This window comes from Lonchura striata, chromosome 2 (genome assembly GCF_050655825.1).
Source record: "Lonchura striata isolate lonStrDom1 chromosome 2, ASM5065582v1, whole genome shotgun sequence".
Lineage (NCBI taxonomy): Eukaryota > Metazoa > Chordata > Aves > Passeriformes > Estrildidae > Lonchura > Lonchura striata.
This window is the reverse complement of record NC_140704.1, coordinates 10,748,672-10,770,521: the sequence shown is the minus strand read 5'-3', so window position 1 is coordinate 10,770,521 and position 21,850 is coordinate 10,748,672.

The window sequence follows — 21,850 nt, the reverse complement described above, 5'->3', positions numbered from 1 at the left end:
CCACTCATTATTTTCAGAATTAATTCCTTTTTTTTTTTTAAACCTTCCATTGATTCTTGCTCAATGAGAATGTCCTTGCAGTATTTTTTCTTAGTCATTAAATCAGCAAAACTCCCTGAGACATAAATGTGACTTGGTACTGAGCATTTTGGGCTGCTTTCCTTCACTGTTGCTTCTTCTGTATCTGCATATGGCACACAAGCACACTGTACTGTGAAAAGATGTCATTTGTATCACAGTGTGACAGAGGAAATTAAAACCCTTTCCTTACCAGTTTCTGGCTGGATCTTTATAAGGTCACCTTGTCACTGTGCTGATAGAGAACCTTTCAGCTGCACCTGTATGTCTTCACAGTTCTTGAAATAATAGTGAGCTAAATCCAGGAGACTTCTGATAGCAAACTATGATGGTAACTGATTTAATGTGCATAATTTACTATATCATCTTGTAATTGCTATGAATCATTGATACTAAGGTAGTGTCAGAAATACAGACATTGTGAATTTAAAGGGACCTGCATGTTATTTCTTGGGGGTATATTATCACAGCATCATCTATGAATAATTACTATTTATCATATAATAATTTATCATATTGTCCCTATGCATGCATACATATATACATACACACATGTATACCTATTTGTAATATATACATATGTGATAATGGATATGTCTTATATGTTATATAACAAATGGCATATTAAAATACACAGTTTTATAATGACAAAGCATTCCTAGCCTTTAGAATTTATTTCTCACATGTTTTGAGAATTATCATTTGATACATGGTCTACTGAACTAGCACTGGTAGTTGAAACTTGTGTGGTACCAAGATAGAAAGTTAAAGAAATACCTATAAAAAAAACTAATGCTGTGAACCATTGTTCTAGAATACTTAGAAACACTTACACAGCACTTTTAATTTTCCCAACTTTAGAAATACCTAATTAGTTAACCCTTGCAACATAGTAAGTGCTCAAGTAATTCTCAAATAATAGCAGATATCCAGACAGCCCAACAGGAAATACAACAGAGGGCTCCAGAGACAAGGGGATGGTGGATGGAGCTGTAGGGATGCAGTGCTCCTGTTTGCCTGTGGTCTGACCCAGAGCACCAGCTCCCACAGACAACAGTGTGCAGACTGAACAGTAGCTGGTGTTCAGTTACTCCTGTTTTCACTGTATAACACCAAGGATCATGAAGGATCCTGTGCATGTGATGCAGAGAACTGATCCTGAGACATCCAGTCACTGGCATTTTGTTGGAAGTGAGACAACTGGTGTGCAAGTTACTGACAGAGAGGAGCTCTTCCATGTAGTCTGCACATGAGTTTCACATGGCACTATGCCATTATCTACATGCTTCACATTCAGAGCTACACTGCAAAAAGCCACATCTGGCTGGCTGGGAAGCAGCTGTGCTTGTGGTCCACATCTGCAAGGACCATGTTTGTACCAACAGCTTCTTTGGCAAGAAGATTTGCCAGCAGCAATATGAAAAAATACCAGACACATAAAGTACAGAGAGCTTTTTACAACTGAGAAGTGCTGTTTGGCATTAAAGGTATTGGAAGCTGTATGCAGACATGGAAATTCAGACACCAGTCCTTGTCTGCAGGCAGAAATGCCAGCTTTTGTGACAAACTGCACACAGTACTTGAGAGACCTTGCTGGTGCCTCACACGGTCTGCAGCCTTTTGCAGCCAGGGCTGCATGCCAGCCCTTTACTAAAGACAGACATCTACCCTTTCAGACTCTTCACTCACTGTGGCAGCTGGAGAGAGAGAGAGGACCAGGCAGGTCCTATCCTCCTCCTCCTCCTCCTCACCATCCTTGGAAGCAAACTAGGAAATATTGGCTAAGAGCACATGTCCAGCTCATGGGGCAGAAGCACTGGGGTTAGGAGAGGACTGTGTTGCATGTCTAAAGCCATGCTTTGGGCCATCCATCAGAAATTATGTGGGTGCAGTCCCTGATACATTCCCTGGCACTTTTCATTGTACCAGCACAGATGTGGCCAACATGTGTCACTCACAGGCCTCAGGAGCTCAGTGCCACAGCCACAGCAGGTCCACACATGGTCCAGCACATGGTCTGGGCACTGCAGGGTGCCTGTCAATGTGGGCACAGCCAAGGGATTCCTCCTGTCAGCCCAGGCCTGGTGTAAGTGCACAGGTGGACCCCAGGACACCGATTTGAACCCACAAAACCCTAATGGCTTTGGATGTGGTTACCTGTGACACGCCCTCCTCTGTGTCAATGGGACTACTGTGCAAGGAAGGCACTGCTGATGGGCTGTGCTGGTGGACTGTGCTGTCCTAAGGGCTGGGACACAATGGTGCACTGTACCCATCCCCTCAGTCACCAGAGTCCAACTGTGTCATTCCAGATGCTTCAGTGTTTCTTCCTTTACCCCTTCAAGCTAGGGAGTGGCTTCTTTGTGACAGCCAGCACAGAAAATGCACTTGAGGAAACCATGCTGTCTTGCTAACCCCAAAGTCTATTTATTTACAGTCTTCCCTCCCCTCCAGGGAAGCTGCTGGGCAGGAGGTGTTTCTGTGCCAGCTGCTCCCAAGCTCAGCTTGGCCAGCCTTGAACTTCTGCAGGAGCAGGTAACCACAGCTGGGAGAAGAGCTCCTGCCTGTACCCAGGGTTAGGTTCTGGCTGCAGTGTCTGGGGACATAAATATAATAACTCTGCCTTAGGAGAGCAGTACATAAATATAATAACTCTGCCTTAGGAGAGCAGTACATAAATATAATAACTCTGCCTTAGGAGAGCAGTACATAAATATAATAACTCTGCCTTAGGCCACCCACCCCCCTTGAGTTCGTGATGGATCAGAGTGCATTCATTCCCAAGGCCTGCAGGGATGCCATCCATCACAGCAGCACAGCAGCAGCCCCCAGGGCAGCCAGTCATGGGATGACAGGTCTGTTGTGTGACACCTAAGATGGGCTTTGGAAAGGTACTCTAGGAAACTGTGTGCAATCTTATTTTATGTTAAATGAAGACCCTTCCGAGTTGTGGAAGTGCAGAGGAAACATCTGATCTTAATTATTTCTTTGTATCATCAAAATTGAGAAAGGAAATGAAGCTTTGTTTGCAAATAACTGAAATACAGTCAAGTTTATTGTATGTCAAATTATGACTTGCAGTAATCCTTCATCTCCACATTATGAATTCATAAATGGAACTGCAGCATGGTTTTAATTATTAACTACCACATAATGGAGTGGGCAATACAATATCCTAGAGGTTTTTTTTTTTTTTTTTCCATATGGGAAATGTCAATTTAAATTCTGGATATGGCTACAAGTTAAAGCAAATTCTCTGTGTTAAAGCAAATTTCAGTGTCACTTCAATATTCTCACAACAAAAGCCCAATTAAAATGAGTTCCTCCAGGAACAATCATGACAGTGCTGATTTTGTCCATTTTCAAATGCAGATCAACATATCCCTATGAAGGAATCTTGCACAATGGGTGCATATTAATGTCAGGAATACCACATCCCTCATTCAGAAAAAAAGAAAAGAAATTCTGATTACATCATTCATCTTCCCTGTCAAGTGCCCTGCAATTCCTTAATAAATGGATATTTCATAACACACATTTGTAATTAGAAACAGCTGGAGGATGAGTACAATATTTTCTAGTCAACAACACTGGATTCTAGATGCTTTTTGCTTTAATTCTGTATGTGTTGAATACATCCCTTGCTCAATTACCTCTAAGTGAGATGGACATCAGAGGAGTGTGAGCATCAGTTATGCTAAAGTTCTTTTTATGACTTGATTAGTCTAAAGGAATCTGGAAGTGAATGGAAATTATGCTCTGCTCCGAGGAAAAGTTTCAGTGTGTGCACATAGGATGAGATCTGCTGTATGGACCATGATTTCTTGAGTGGAATTCTCTGAACACATACAGCCCGTTCCAGAAGATTGTCTTTAACAGAAATGAAGCAGTGACAAAACAACCTATGCTGATAACTAGATGAATCTTCAGAAATGTCGTATCAGTGCCCCCACAGCAGTCTGACAGACCCTAGAGGTTTACCAGCACCATTTGCTTTGTTTTTGCACACTAGAAATAGGTTTTAGGAGGACATTGCCTGGAGCTTCTCTACCCCATGGCCCTGACAAAACCAGCATATTTAGGTACTAAAGTCTTAAGATTTAGATAAAACATATATAAAGAGGAATTCAGAGAGCAGTACAAGTTAAAGAGAAATCCTGGTTTTACTGTGATTTCTCTACTATTTCTGAAGAAGGTGTCTGCATACACTAAACTCTGTATTAGGTTTTCAGAGAATTGACATATCTCAAGAGCACAGGTGTGAATCCCTCCAGTCATTTTCACCATAGTTTACCAAGAAAGAGTTTTCCTTAATGAATTTTTGTTTGTGAACTTGTTCTGCTCTGATGTAGTTAGGGAATTATTATCCTTCTTAATGCTAATTCCTGAGGTTAAGTTTTAAGTAATTAGAGATTATGCCCAGGATCAGTTTTTTGAAAGGTGCTTTGGTATTACAGTGCTTTGCTATTTCTTTATTTCTATTTTCTTGTACATACTATGTTTTAGATTATTTCTGAAGCTTTAGGACATCTTGTACAGTTTTAAACCCGCCCAAAGGTGTGCTCTAGTGCACAGGCCAGTCATTGGAGCTTTTTATACAGAAAATGTATTTGTTACCTAAACAGCTAAAATCTTACCTTTCAGCTGTTTTCAGCTGCTTTCTTACCTTTCTTATATTTCAGCTGTTACCTAAACAGCTGAAATCTTACCCTGTGCTTTAGAATTTGGTTAAGTGGGAAGAGAAACCTCTCTATGCTCAACCTCAGCTTGTCAGACCTTCTTTAATATGGTATTATCATGCTGCAAAGAGCACCAAAGGACCTAAGCCTGTGTACAATGGAAGATGTGGGATTACAGACTTCTTTCCCCTCCATGTGTGATGAAATCCACGCAGCATACTGTTAGTTCAAACCAGAAACACATCCCAGTCCTTTCAGTATGAGGAATGTTTTGTATTCCCATCAAAGATTCCAGTAGGGTCTTCAGCTCCCATCACCAGGGCAGAGGTCAAAGGAGGTAAGTGCTTCCTTAAAAAAAGAGTGCTGTCAAAACTCAAAACTGAATGGTAGAACCTAACGCTGAGACGAGAGAAAAAGTGGCATTGTGGCACTCCTGTGCTCACTCAGAAGAACCATCTGCTGGGAAGGGCAAAGGGAAATTAAGGCTCTTCCACGGCACCTTTGCTTGGCAGGAAAGCAGGAACCAGTGGCTGCGTCCCCCTTTGTCCTTTTTCTGTGTCACATGCTGCTTCCTTTGATGCCACAGAAGAGCAGAAACATTCCAATACACCTCCACTTCTGTTTGAGAAAAGCCCATCCAGCCTGGCAGCCGGGAGCAATTTCTATAGGAAATACAAATTGATGCTTTCCTGATAGAAAACATTCAAAGAAAGAAAGATATGCACAGTGCAGGGCTTATCAGCAAAGGCTGCTGTGTGTCACAGCACCAGCCACTGCTGCCAAGCTCAGAGAGGAGCAGAATAAATCAGAAAGAGTCTTCAGAGAGGTGAAATCCTTGGTAAAAAGAGAGCTTCTCCTCTTCAAGCCGAATGAATCAGCTGGGAGGTGCTTCTCTGGGAGGAGACACCAGGTTCCCCTGCCAGCACTGAGATCTCTCCGGGCTCGGGGCAAGCTGGGCTCACCGGGACGAGAGCTCCCTGCAAAGGGAAAGGTCTGGGAAAGAACTTCCTTTGTGGGCTTTCACTTTCCCACCTGGGAAGCGAGAAGGGCGTTCCATTTTCCCTGAGGTGGTGAAAACCAGAGATCAGAACAATTGGAGTTCCTTTTCTTTTAAATTAAGCGCTGCTTTAACGTTAGAGGGAGTGAGAGGCTCTGCCGCATTGCTGCAGGGAGGGGAGGATCTCTGAGCAGCCTGAGCGGTGGAGCTGGGTTTGATCTTGCCGGGTGCCCAGACTTTTTGTTAACTGCCTTGATCTTCTTGTGACGGAAGAGGCTGTTTCTCCTGACGCTGCTCTGTAACCTCTTGTCTCTACTTCTGTTTGTTCCACATCCCCCCCGCTGCAACCCCTGCAGGAAGGATGTGCTGAGATCTTGCCCAGCCGGATGAGTGCAACAAGGAGTAGATGCTACAAGGGGTTTACACAGAGAGAAGCTGTGGTAACTTCGCCAGCTGAATGGTGCAATGGTGCTTACATGGACTGCTGTTGGCAGCCTGAGCCATATACCACAGACCCTGGCACAAAACCTAAATATCGTCACTCTGAGCCCAGTCTGATGAAGTTGATAAATGTTGGAATCTGAGGTATTGATGATTCCAAGATTGTAAAAAGTCTCTGTCTTTCTGCCCCGCTGCCAAAAAATAAGTCATCATTCGTCTGTGCTGGTTTTCAAGGTTGTTTATTCTGTTTATCTCTAACATGTTCTGCTGCCCTGCCCAGCTCTGTCCTGCAGGGCAGCTTGTGGGGCTCTGCCCTCAGTGGGATGTTACAAACATTAAATACCAAAAACTCCCTGGGCTGGATTTACAATAACGTGCCAATATCTGTCACCTACGTTGGACAGTGTGTCCACAGCCTGAACCAACAGAAAAATGCCAACACCACAGTGAAACATGGAGGGCATGAAGAAGGAGAAAAAGGACAAGGCACACCCAATTTCCTCCATCTTGTCCCCTTTGAGCCCCTAGTCTAGAGTCCTAAAATTTTACTTTTGCACCCATGCCACACTTAATTATTACTTATATCAAACACTCAGAGCCTGTAATTCATCCTGTAAGATTGAAAACTCTTTTCCATGGACAGAGATCACAGCCAGTGTCTCTGGGGGCTCTGTACAGGGGGGTTCCTGACCCCCTGCCAGGGTCCCATGCCTGCCAGGGCAGCCAGAGGGAAGCCCTGGATTCCCACAGATAAAAGTATTTAATCTTTCCAGTTTAGCACAAAATTCAGCTTATTTTGCCTTGGCTCCTGATTTGTCTTGTAGCATGATACTAAGAGTAGACAGAGCAGCTGTACTTGACCAGAGGAGCACCATGGCTGAGCTCAGCTGTGTACAAGTGTGCACAACCCTAGTGATGTGATGTTACACAGGTCACATCAGCAGCTGCACCCCTGTGTGCCTCCAAGGAATGTCACCTCCCTCATGCCTCAGCAGTGGGCTTCATCCTGCCCTCTGCAGACACTGCCATCTGAAGGGAGGTATTAAAACTCACTGGGTTGGTCAGCAGGAAGATTCAAAAAGCAAGGCCAGGAGCTTCCCTCTGCCATGTGAAGTGAAACTTCTGCCCATCAATGATTTGAGCAGCTGGATTCCCACAGTGGCTCTGAGAGCTGGAATATTGCAGAGTACTGCAGATGGGCAAGTCTGTCTCAGTTTACACTCTCATTTCTTTCACTCAGTGCCTAGACACAACTGTGACAAAGAAGGAAAAGATCTTCATCATGAACCAAAAGTTAGGAGTGAGAAGTAATTACCCCATGGCAGACAGGAGCATCCCTCTCTAAGGCTGATCTCCCTCCATTGACACTGTTAAATAAATCACTGCCACAATTCCTCTCAGCTGTCCTTACCCTGTAGCACTCAGGGTTATAGCCAGAACTTCACCAAGATGAAATGCCCCCCTAGTTTGAGGGGTTTTATATTTAAAAGCTGTTTTTTCCATCTCAGTTTGGCACCCAGCAGTGATAAATTCAGAAACGCTTCTGGGAAGGCAGCCAGTGCTGTCGAAAACCAAGAAAAATCAATCTTCGCCAAAGAAATAAATTAAACTCTGTCACTATCTATCAATATTTGCCTCTGACCCCAAACAACAATTATATGAAAAAGAACCATTTGCTTTAAATATGGAGAAGGAGGGAACTACACACAGATATTTTGGAGAAAAAGATCTTTTACAGCACAGAGCTATTCCCAAGATAGTATATGATCTCCTCATAATGGTCACTGCAGGAACAAACACAAAGTCAGTCTTAAAGAAATATAGTACCGCCACCTTCAAAGTCTTTGCACCTATAGAAATAGTCCCTCTCTTTTTTATCTGTGTTGCATTTATACAAATTTCACACTGACTTTATAGCCTAGATAAAGGGAAAATGTAGCACATGCCACTTATCAAGGACAGTGTCACCAGTGGGGCATTGGTTAGTGAGCTGGCACAGCTGCACTCCCATGAACAGTGTGGATTCATCTCTGGGAGAACAGACTCAGCCAAATGTCCATGAGAAACTGCTGAACATAAAGACACTTCCTCTGGCTCAGGAAGTCCCTGAGCAGCACATTGCTGGAGGCTGGGCCACAGTATATTCAATTCAGGACAGCAAAGCTGGACATTTTCTTGTTCTCACAAGCTCTTCTGGAAATCTGCTATGAAACTGTAAAACAGGCAGCATGCAAGGCTGGACAGAGCTTTGGTCTGACCCAGGCTGCCCATGCTGAAATTCTTCACAGAGATACTGCACCTGAATGGGTGTTCACTCCTGTACCATCCATGGGATGTGCTTTACACATGCACACAGCTCCTGAGGGCAACCCACTGGCTGTTCATATTTGCATGTAAATTACATTTACCCCATTAAAATATATATCCAAATTATTTCAAGCCTTCTTTCTTTTATACATTTTGGTTTCATCCCTCACCTGTTGGCCAAACTGAGAAAAACAGGAGAAGATATGTTACCACATCTAAACATTCTTCTATTTTTTTTTTTTTTTTGCTTAAGCTGGACCTTTTTCTCATTTTTGAGGGAAGAGGGGAGTCTTGTTTGCAGGTTTTGCTGTGCTTGTTGTTGTTTGGTTTTATCACTTGTTGAAAACCCTGATGTCCCCTGGCTTTTCTTGTGTCACTGTGCTCCTCAGCTGCATCTGTCCATGGCTATGATAGTGTGGGGGTTAAAGGTGCCCATGAATGGGTGTTTACTGGGGCTTAACAAAAGAGGGTTGAGTCTGAAGCCCAAATGTGAGCTGTATATAAGATCTGCCTCTGTAGCCCCTATGCTGGAGCCACAGATGAACATACAAAGGAAACGGGGAGCACAGATCCTCTTTACCTATAAACCAAATAATTATCCTACTCCTGGAACAAATATAAATGCACCACTGGGCTTTTATATTATTTCTCCATAGGAACCAGATATTCCTTCAATACCATTCAACACTTCAGCTGTCAGGAAAGAGAGGGATGAAGAAGAAACTGGTAGAGGTCTCATATATCACACCTGTAAAAGGTTCTGCCTTCTGTGAATGTCTTCCGTACAGATTATCTGACAATACACAGCCTGAGGTACTCCTCATCCCCTTTCTGTATTTTGTGTCACCAGCATTTTCAGCATGATGGATTTCTATAACACTAGTCAGCATTACATCCAGGGCTGCTCCTTGTTGAGGAGCAGGTGGGAGTGCAGGTATATTACTCCTGTTCCTCCCAGCCTCCTGTTTACTGTATTATCATGGTTAAGTGGGAAGTCTGTATATAAAAATAAATAATTCCTGACTGTCCAAAAATAGGTCAAGTAAACCTCTGGGCATGCATAAGAGAGAGGCAGCTTTAAAGCACTGACTAAAAGTGATGAGGCTCCAAACTCATGTGGTTGTAATTCTTGATGCAAGTAATGGTGACAGTAATTATAACCACAGTCCTTCAAACATAGCCAGGTCTCCAGGCTAGCCTGCCAGTGTGCTCTGGCAGTGTGTCACTGGCCCTGTTTCCATGCAGAATATTTATTCAAATTTTACCATGAAAGTGCACAGTGTCCTCTGACCTGCCCACACACCTCCCCAGGCGAGCCTCCCTGGGGGGGACGCTGGTTCCTCTATGCTGAGAGGAGAATTGTTCCGTTCAAAAAAAAAAAGAATGCTGGGTACGCTTAGGGAACACAAACTGGCTCAATTCCTAATCCAGCTGCTTTCTTTCATTCTTGGACTATATGTGTTACCTCTTCCATCAGCGAGCTTTTCAGCTGTGTTTTCCCAGCCCTCCTGCTGGAGCTGAGTCCCAGCAGCGCACACCAGGAATGGTCCCTGAAGAAGCAGCACCACGCACAGTCCCAGCACGCACAGCCCACCCGTCCTCCTCCTCGGCACTTGTCACCACCACCCACGAGCAGCAAAACCCTGGGGACGCCAGCGGCAGGGCGGCGGCCGCGGGCGCTGTGACAGCCACGGCAGCGGCCGGGGGTCGCTCGGCGGCTCCGGGCCCGCGGAGCGCGCACAGGGCCGGGACGGGAGCGCGCACACGGCCGGGACGGGAGCGCGCACACGGCCGGGAGAGGAGCGCGCACACGGCCGGGAGAGGAGCGCGCACACGGCCGGGACGGGAGCGCACACACGGCCGGGAGAGGAGCGCGCACAGGGCCGGGACGGGAGCGCGCACAGGGCCGGGACGGGAGCGCGCACACGGCCGGGACGGGAGCGCGCACACGGCCGGGAGAGGAGCGCGCACACGGCCGGGAGAGGAGCGCGCACAGAGCCGGGAGAGGAGCGCGCACAGAGCCGGGAGGGGAGCGCGCACAGGGCCGGGACGGGAGCGCGCACAGAGCCGGGACGAGAGCGCGCACACGGCCGGGACGGGAGCGCGCACACGGCCGGGACGGGAGCGCGCACACGGCCGGGACGGGAGCGCGCACAGAGCCGGGACGGGAGCGCGCACAGGGCCGGGACGGGAGCGCGCACAGGGCCGGGACGGGAGCGCGCACACGGCCGGGACGGGAGCGCACACAGCCGGGACGGGAGCGCGCACACAGCCGGGACGGGAGCGCGCACACGGCCGGGACGGGAGCGCACACACGGCTGGGACGGGAGCGCGCACAGAGCCGGGACGAGAGCGCGCGCAGGGCCGGGACGGGAGCGCGCACACAGCCGGGAGAGGAGCGCGCACACAGCCGGGACGGGAGCGCGCACACGGCCGGGACGGGAGCGCGCACACAGCCGGGACGGGAGCGCTCCCCCCGGCACACCGAGCGCGGCGAGCTCGGAGGGATCAGCCACCAGGAGGAGCCAGCGTAATTTGTTTCCGGGCTAATTAAGGCGTGAGCTTTCAGGTCACATAATTAGCGTGAAGGGGGTGGAGCAGGGGGAGATGCTGTGTGAGTCCTGCCGCCTTTTCCCCACGAGCGCCTCGCAGACAGGTTTCGTTCTAGAACCGCGTTCTCTGCGGGCAGCGCTTCCCAGCTCCCCGAGCCAGGGCGCCTCGGTCCTTGGGTACACACCTTGCTCCGGGCGCTCTGCGGTGTTTGTCACACGCGGTGATGACCACGCACAGCCAGTTCAGAGCTAGCGCTGGAGGATGAATCAAAGCCACCTAAATGAAGGTGTCTCAGCCTTTTCCTTTTTGTAGTCAAAGAAAAATCGCGTGCCTGAATCCAGGCTTGGCTTAACCTCTTTTCCTTCATACACTCCCAAATAAAATGAATATGGAATTGTAGTATGTAAGAACAGGATACTGTTATTTTTAACAACTTGACCATTTTGGAGATGAGTCTTGTAATTTTAGGGGCTACCAGGAACCACCCGAGCAGCAGAATGTGAACAACAGGTGTTTGCCTATTTGTAGATTCAGTCAACAGAGTATTTGGGATCCAGTCATTCCTCTGTGTCTCCTTTACTTTAAAGTGTTGGTTGAAGAGGGAAAAACTCCATAGCAGCAGTGAAGACAATTTCCCTGCCTCCTGCTCGTTGCCAGCTAGAGTCAGTTTTCTTGGCTGCAGGAGCATCGTTAGAGAGGAATGGCTCTGGTCCCCCACTGCACTTCTGGTGTTTGCTCTGAGCCCTGTGCTGATGCTCTGCTCCTCTGTGAGCACTCCTGGAAGTCCAGATCTCAGCTTTGGAGAATAATCAGGTTTCTAGCAGTTTAATTGTTTTCAGGTTTTGAGCTCCTGTGGGAAAACAAGTGTGAGTAGGAGCTTGATGCAAACTGGGTTGCATGCAAGCTGGTGAGGTGCCCACAGCTCTGGCCATATGTGGCCTTGGGCACCAAGGAGTGGCCAGAACTTCCTCATCCAGAGCCTTCAGCACTTTCTGAAAAAACATGACTGATGTATGTGCTTTACGGAGTGAGAGAATCTGTTTATTTTTAAGTATTTTGCTATAGGAAATTTTTGGGTATTTTTCATTATCAAAATGTGTTTTGTGGCACTGTGGAGTCAGCTGCAGTGATTCAAATGCTGAGGAACAAGAGAATGTATGACTCCATGGGATTATTTTTAGATGCTGTGTTGCATTAATTTTTTTAAGACAAATATGCCACTTGTGGTTTAAGGAGGCCTAAACTTCAGACAGCTTAAAGCTGGGATACTGTGTGGAAATGCTGCTGTTGGGAAGCTCTTCCATATGTCTGTTACTGGACAGCTCTCTTCTGTATGTCTGCTATTGGCCACTCTTAGGAAGGATACCAAGGAGCCACTAGTGACCATGTACATGCATTTGTGTATCAAGAAAATAATCCTGTAAAGAACCTCCTGAATGACTGGACAGGCTGGTCCCTTAAAGCCTATTTTTATTGTGCTCTAATTCTCTTTAATGAGAGTTCTGCATTGGGAAATCACACAGAACCTAAATTCAAAGCAGAAGTGATCAGCCATAGATCTCAAATGAGATAGCTTCCAGTAGCTGGGAAGCTACACCTGGAATGGTCATACCCTGGCCCACCACAGTGAGTGGAGGGCTTGCAGAGCAGAGAAGCCTCTGACCAGAAATCTGCCTAAATCCAGCGTTGAATCCTATACTGTTTTCCCGGGTCTTGATTTGTGAGGAGGTGGAAAAAGAAATTCTGTGATTAAGTGCAAGCAGAAGACAGATTTTGCAGAAATTACACATTCAGCTCTTGGCTGTGTGTGGTGCCTCAGATCCCTGGGAGGAAGCAGGAACAGCCCCAGCCCTGGGCATGGGACACCTCCCTGGGGATGGGGTCAGACTGAGGCCAGACCAGGACACCAGCCCTAACACCCACAGGTCCTCACTGCTGCTGCTGTGGCATCCCCCATCTTTTCATAGCTGCCAGGATTTTATTAATAAAGTTGGTACATCTACTCTATTTCACTTTGGCAACACCAACATTAAAAAATATATACATGTATATAATTTGTATAAATGCATAAAAAAAAATTAGATGGCTTCTATATCACAGCAGAGGTGATCTGAGTTATCAATATCTATAATATCCCTTAAAAATGCTACTCTGAGGACCTGTAGGTAAACAGCTGGGGTCATTCTGTGCAGTGCAAGGCTTATCCCCACCTTGCAGAGTGCCCAAGAGCAGGGAAATCTGGTGCCTGGAGCTCCATCCTGGCCCAGCCAAGGAATGCCACCATTGCTGTCTTCAAAGGAAAGAACAAGATTCCCTCAACTCTCAGCTGAGAGAACCCCATGCCTTGCCCTGATCATGCTATCTTAATCATATTGCCCTCTTCACCTTCTCCAACACTGCAGAGGTTTTAATGAACTAAAGTGGTGTCAAGTGAATACTAAATTAAATGCTTAGCTTGCTCAGGTTTAAAATATGCAAGTGCTTATTATTTGAAAGCTTTGTGCAGGAGTAATCATTAAATGAAACATAGTGTGGCTTTGGTCTATTGTGCTGAGTTGCAAAAGTAGGTTTGTCCCTCTGCAAACAGTGTGTCACTCACTCAGGGCCACTTCCCTGTATTAGAGACACCCTTATGGTACACCTATAGGATAAGAGAAATCCTCCTGGCTTTACAGCGAATGGGAAAAGGATTCTATTAGATTGAGTCATCTTTACAAGCCCTGATAGACATCTCTAGGAGAAGCAGGACAGTGAGATACAAAGTGACTCCATTTGCTCCAGCCCAGGTTCTCCTGTGTGGCTGTGGCTACATTGCATAGACTCACAATTTAGGAAGGCTGGTTCTGACACATATTCCCCTGGGAATGCAGGGTGCTCCAGCACAGCTGGTAGCTGGATGCCAGTTTTGGATATTCCTGGCAAACATTCTGGGCATGGTGATGGCCCCTGGCCCAAAGCAGGCTATGGTCTGCAGCTGTCAGGATCAGTGCTGGGCTCCACACACTGTCCCAGCAGATTTCCATCATCTGCTTCTTCCTGCGTGGATGCCATGATGTCCAGTTCTTGGCTGGGCTTGCTCATGCAAAGGCTCAGCAAGGTGTCCAGTGCTTGGCCGAGCTGTGCTTTACCAGGAAACATTCTCTGTTTCTCTTAGAACACAACTTTAAAACAGATACTTTATTTGTGATTCAAGAGGTTTTGGTGATGGAGTATGATCATCAGGGTCTTCCTGATCACAGCACAGAGGGGACTCGGTGCTGTGATCCAAGTGTTTGACCCAAACACTTTCTTCTACGTTGTCCATCACTCAGGTTCCCTCAGACTTCTCATATTTATGGATATTTTTGCCATTTATCTACCAGCTAATAGAGAAGCCTGGTCTGCCTGGTCTCAACATCTTCTGCCTTTGAAAAAGTGATACATAGCTTTGAGAGCTCTACTGCAGAAGTTTTGACATTCTCAAAAATAGAATAAAGATGATATAATAATTAAAATATAATAATTTTAAGTAGTCCTTTTCAACAAAATAACATTCTTTTGTCAATGGAAGATATTTATCTTAAGCAATTACCCTGTTTTCCTAGTGACAGACTGTTGGTGACCTTTATACTGCAAATGAATTATGCAAATTGGTATTTTCATTAAACATTAAATAACTCCCTTGGGAGGAAAAAATGTTACTTACTGTATATTGGCTATTAAATTCTAATGATATGATTTACCACAACTTTGTTTTCTACCTCCAAGGGCTCCAGAGGAGAAGGGATTAAATCGTGGTTTGGAATTTGAGGCTTAGACATGTGTAGACAGAACAAATGAAATAAAAACACAAAGCAAAACAAATACCAGTTACTTCATCCTGTGCTCCAAGTTTATGTTCTCTCTAGCAGAGCATCAGTAAAGTAAATGCCTCCAATCCCACACCTTGTAGCTCCCCATGCACCTTGGAACCACCAGGTAGCCTTCCCATTAACACAGCCCCCTTCTCCTCATCAACCTGTACTCCAAATCAACTCATCAGTGTGCCTCAAACTCAATCCTTGCCTTGTTGTCCTGCTTTCAGCCTTTCACGTGGACCACGCATGCTCCCAAAACCAGCCTTGAGCCACTTGGGCTGTAGCAGGCCCAGGGACGACAAAATGTGGGTAAGTAAAGCCTACAGGAAAATCAAATTCACCTGATGCACAGAGGTGATGGGACTGCTGGAGAGCACAGTTCCTGCACGGTGGAAGTGGCAAAAGTTTATTGCATTATGTCCAAAGTCATTAGGAATGAGACCAGCAAGACAGGCTTTATGAATAAGAATTACTCTGTTTATTTTCAGTGCTACAAAATGGCCCTTGGTAACAGCACAAGTTATGGAGAAAGTGAAGCACTCAGTGGCACAGCAGAAAGGTTTAGTCCTTAAACATTGCTACTCCCACAGATTTCTACTAGCTTAAATGTCTTTTTGGAAACTTCCACCATTGCATTAAAAGTGATCTCAGTAGGAGTGCACTTTATTAAAGATAACTCACCATCCATTCTAAGAAAAGCAAGAATGTGCAGGCTTCTGGGGTGCGCCATGAACCACGCACAGCAAGGGAGGTACATCCTGCAAGAGCTGGCTTACTCCTCTCAGCACCATCTTGGGATGAGTGGGACTGTACTGCAGTGCTTCATGTGAAAAATCAAAATATTAGCTCCTTATTATTTGGTGTTTTATGCTGAAGATAAGCCAGTGAATACATTTCTCTGAAATGCCTCTGTTTATACAGTCATGGCCTCATCCAAAATGAGCCAACTGGAGTGCCCCTGTATGTGTGCAATGTACATTAACGCTCGAGAATTAATTGAACTTGCTTTTCAAAATATTAAAGTATTAACAGTCTGAATAGCAGATACCAGTGCAACAGCTTTAAAAAGCACATTCAAAAGTTATATACTTTTATTTTGAAACAGCAAAATTTGATGGTCCATTAAACTACTATTAATACATCCTTTATAAATAAATAAACAAACACACCACACATTTTTTAATGACTTAACACCTCTCTAGTGGGCTCTAGGAAAATGTAACTTTTAAAAATTCTGTGACAGTTACAACAACCCACCAATAACAAAGTTTGTTTTAAATGTACCAGGCTGCCAGTCCAGAGGTACTGTTATGTGCAGCCCCTTTGGAAGACTGAGGAAAGCTGAATTTAAAGGAGAAATACTAAACCCTTGATCACAAAAAAGAGTGTTTATATCACAGCAGGATCCAGTCTGCTCAATTTAGGGAAACTCTTGTCACCCTACATCTCTGAATAATCATCAGCCATTTAAATTAATCTACATTATCACTTGTTTTCCTTTTAGAGCAAATGGAAAGGGATAATTGCTCAATGGTGATTAGGGAGTTGTGTTAAGGAGAAGAGGAAAATTTGATGCTCTGGTCTTTTCACCCAGGGCAGGTTTCCTCAGGCCTCCCTCAGTCTCACAGAGTGGTCCAGAGACAAGATTATTGCAGAAGAGCTCACCATCACCTTGACATTCAAGTGCTTGTTTGAAGACAAAAACTAGGGAGAAGACACCATTTTCATTGGGTACTCTGTTGTGATATCATCTGCATGTGTTGTTAAAACAGTGTTCATTGCTAATAAAGCTTTAAGTCTTAATTTTTTTCTGTGTTGCTCTTGTCTCTGTTAAATGAAACAGCTCTTAGTTTACAGTGTTTTGTTCCTCCTATAATGCTTATATGCTATAATCAAACTGATTCTCAAAGCAGGGTTAAACTAAACAGATCTCTGTAAATCTCAGTATATTGAAGTAGTTTGTAAGAAAGAATTGAATGATGATGCGTCAGAAACTCATGTATATGTCATTTAAAAAATTATTATTATTATTATTATTATTACTACAACTATTACTGTTGTTGTTTTTTGTGTTAAACATACACAGTCAGTTTCTTGATTGATTCTATCACTCAAACCTGCAAAAGCTCATTCCATAATAAATATATAAATATATTATTCATTCTGGAAATGCTAAAAAGTAGTCATTAAATACCAAAAAAAAAAGCATTTTCCAGATAAATGTTAATACATTATATCTTCATATAATGAAATAGTATTTCAAAGAAATAAGATTGTGTTTTCCTAAATAACCTAATTTAAATTCTGCTTTCAAGCAAAGCTATATTAATCCTTTGTTGTTATTATGTGTCCAAAATTCTTACTAGAGACAGAAGGTTCCCATCAGTGCTTGGCACTTTGTCACAACACAGAGTTGGTGTAAATTTAAATATGCAGAGAGGACCTTGGCAGTGGCTGCAGTGTTCTGGTAGCACAGCCAAGTTTCAGGTGGTTTGATTTCCAGGGAAACCAGCTGGCTCTAGTACAGTGCTCCCTCCATCTCCAGTCTGTGGAGCACATCTCTATCCTTCCACATCATCTTGTGGGAAGCTCTCTTTGGAACTTTTATTCCAAGACAGGGTAATCAATTGCTCAGATTCAAAACAGATAATTAATTTTAAATTTAAGTGATATTGACTTAAATTTCTACAGTTCAAGCATCTTTCTGGAAACTTCTGACATTGCATTAAAATAAATGTCAATAGGAATATATTTTATTTAAGATATTCCACTGTCTGTATTGAGAAAAGCAAGGGTATTGAGGTTTCTGGGAAATGCCACAAGGAAGCTACAGCAATTGCACTTGAATAACAATTGATTTAAGTAATTTTAACTTTAGAGACCACCTGACTGTCCCTAGGGCTCATCCTTCTCTGTTTGGCCATGTGACAAGTGCTTTTCAGCACTGAGGGTCCCTCTGGTGTCTGTGCTAAAACATCAGTGGGATCCAGGCTATGTCACCCCCTGTCCTGCCACTGTGGGAACTGCTAAAGTGTGGGTGTTCCCCAAAAAGCCAGCAGGACCAGTACCTACACCCAGCTCCACTTTGAGTGGCAGTAGAAAGAACGAGGCAAAACCCAAACGATGTGTAAATGAGCTACCGTGCACACGAGCCTGACCTGTGGCCCTGGTCAGGCAACTGCACTTGTTGAACAAATGTAATCTGACAGCAGGGCTTTATCCCAGATCATCATTTGTGCACTGGAGTGCTTGGGTGTCTTTTGACCTGGTGCTGGGATTCTGCAAGCTAAAGCTACCAACCACAGCCTTGCAGAGATTGATTATTTAAGGTGAATAGGCCACTCAAGTACCCTGACATCTTCTGTGCTGCAGATGAAAAAGCAAAATTGCTTCTGTTCACCCCAGGAGATATCCAAGGCTTGATTAAGTTTCCTAAAGGCAAGCATGTCCTGTCATTTGAAGTATCTCTGGACACATGAGATACTCATAGAATGGCAAGGGTTTGAAATGGACCTTAAAGACCATCCAGCCCCAAGCCCCTCTGCCATGGGCATGGACACCTCCCACTAGACCAGGTTGCTCAAGGCCTTGTCCAACCCTGCCTTGAACACTGGGGTTGGGAGATCCAAAACCACCTTGGGCAAACCATTCATTCCATTGTCTAACCACATTTAATATCTAACCTAAATTTCTCCTCTTTCAATTTGTACCCATTGCTCCTTGTCCAATCGCTGCAGTTCCTGATCAAGAGTCCCTCTCCAACTTCCCAGCAGATTCCCTTTAGAAACTGAAAGGTTGCTCTGAGGTCTCCACACAACCTTCTCCTCTCCAGGCTGAACAGCCCCACCTTTGTTAGCCTGTCTTCATGGGGGAGGTTCGCCAGTTCTCTTATCAACCCCATGACTCTCCCTCCTCTGGATTTATTCCAACAGTTCCATGTCCTTCTGGTGCTGGGGACACCAGAACTGCTCACAATACTCCAGGTGGGATCTCACAAAAGCAGAGTAGAAGGGGCAGAATCATCCCCTTCAAAATGACACAGAATTAGAATAGACACAGGTCCTTCTGAAGTGACATCTGAGGAGCAGGTCAGATATGCCAGGTTATCCCAAAGGGTGTGGATTATATCCACCTGCTTGGCTGGTGAATTGTCAGACAGTTCAGCTGCATCACTGCCATTGCATTTTGCTGATGAGGGGACACGATGCAGCTGCCATCACATAAATGTGTGAAGCCATTTGAGATGCTCTGGAATAGCTGCCCTGAGTTACTGATTCTGGTGAGTGTAGGCCTTCTATGGACTCCAGAAATGTTGATTGGAAGGGATCTCAAGAGGTCATAGAGGCCAGTCTGAGCATCCCAAGCCCCAACTCATGGCACTGTCTCCTGTTTCATTAGCTGATGCCAGTGAAGCTGAGAGGAAGAGCAATGAATCTCCTCTAAACACCACTTCTCCCTGGAGCAATGGCACAACAGCACAACCTCCAGCAGACAGACTGTGAAGTGCTACCCCATTCTTTTAGAATGGAAAACATTTTATGTTATCTAAACTTTTGATGTGGTAGAAGATACTCAGCTGAGGCATAACACATACAACTATTTAAGCTATGCTTAAAAACTGCACCTACAGTAACCATAAACCTCACAAACTGCTGCCCTCCCTTCAGCTTTGGCAGAAAGATTAAGGATTTATTCTGTGATATTTTCCTTCTGTACCTATTACAATCCCCTGGAGACCAATGTCATGAACTCCCCATGCTGCTGGAAATCACATAGACTGTCACAAAGAGTCAGTGCTGCACGGGCTTAAGAACATTAAAGTGGCCACAGAGACCAGGTCAAGATCTATATGGTGCAGTATTTCACCTCTGATATGTGGCCAAAAGTGGATGCCTAGGGAAAAATTTGCTGAATGCAGAAAAATAATAAATAGCAGTATTTTCTCAGAATAACCACTCAGTCTGCCATCACTCATGGCCCAGGAACTCCCTGAGCCAGAGGAGATAATTTTGGATTTAGCACTAACACATTTTTCTCTCTGGACACTTTACACTTAAATCCATGCACGTGTAAATACCTTTGATGCAGGCTGGTCTGAGCTGAAAAGTGTGATCTTGCAAGTCCCTGCCAAACCACTCCGAGTAATCTCTCAATCATTCCAGATGAACATTGAACCAGGAAGCACATAGATGTTACAGTTCAAAGCTCTAGGAAAAATGCAACCAGTAGCACATTCTTTGAACCCTGCCTCATATCTACTCAATGTACATTTGTAGATATTGAGGCCAGAATGAATCTGTAGATCTGACTTGCACTACAAATGATTGCTGTATCCAGTTATTGCCCCCATTATTTGATGTGTGGAGTCAGCTTGCAAATTAGAACCCTCTAACACGGGTTTTTATACCTGAGCTCAGTACCTAAATGTGTGTTCTAGGCACTTCCAATGTCACCAGTGCACACTGCCAGGAGTTTGGCAGCTCTTCTGGCTCACTTTGATGAAGAGACCAACCTCTGCATGCATGACACTGCCACTGCCAGGAACAGGAACCTGGAAAAGCAGCCCAGCTTTTGGGGTCTTGCCTGTGGGGTGAACTCCATGTGACTGATACAATCAGCTCCCAGAATGACACCTGAAACAGCCTGAAGTTCACACTTCACTGCCAGTGTTTTTATGAGTGGGTATTACGTCAGCCTGAAGTTTCAAATGCTATGGTTATTAACTTTTGAAAGGCTGCTTTCCAAAGGGTTAATGAGTCATATCACTAGCTGATGGAAATACCAATTAATAGGGATCAGCTGTAGAATAATTAGATGCAGAATGTGAGCATTAGGTATGCACAGAAGTTATAAAACCCAAGAGGATAGTGTAAAATTGCAGTTTCTAGGGAGCTGAATCTCTAGAAACCCTTAGTCAAATTTCCCAAATTTGGATCCCTTTCCTCCACTTACACAACAAATGACACTTTTCAATATAATTCAGATTACATTATATATTTAAAAATATTTAGGTCCTTAATAAGCCATTCAATTTCGTTGTACCACAGAATCACTCAACAGAAAATTATTTAATGAATACATCTGGAAAATGCATGTATTTTAGTGGCTGACAACATCCACAGTCACCTAGCAACATATTTGTGACAGTGACCTGGCAAATTGTTGAATGACATTTTTAACTGCTTAGCCACTGTACTGAATAGGTTTTTCTCATTTCAGTCAAATTTGATATTAGATTGCACAAGTGAGGAAAAAAAAGAATTGGGTATGTATGTATTGAGAGTGAATATTAGAAAAGGCATTGACTTTGGAAAAGTATTCTTGTGATTTCAACGAAGCAATGCTGAGAAGTTTTTCACACTCTTTTTGGCCTTGGTTGCTTAAACTGTGTCAGGTATATAGATTATCTAACTTTAAGTCTATAAATGACACAAGAAAACTATTAAAACATAGACTGGTTTTGAATGCATTTCCTGTGCCTTTGAGAGCAGTACTTATTGCTTGTATTTTAGCTAAATAATGTTAGCATGAAGCATATTTGCATGTAACATGATCTATTAATAGATCACTATTAATATATCTGGATGGAAAATGTGGCTTTTTGCATGCCTTTATGCTGCATCTCTTTAACGTCTTCATATCACATATAAAGTAAGTTAAGTGATGCACTAATCCTGGAAATAGGCATATGAAACATTCGCAGGTTACCATTCCCTCCAAGAATTAGCTATTGCAGGTCTGTGACTTTCATCTACAAACACAGGCAAATGACCTTTCATTACCATACAACATAATTTTTATGTTGTATGTAAATCATAATTTTACAACACAGCTTTTTATGGCCTGTGAATTTGTTTCTTCATAGCCTCTCTACAGCGAGCTCAGCAGCAGCAGAGATAAAACTTCCATAAGCACATTGTTCCTCTTTCCTGCTGACAGTACACAACATCTGATGCACA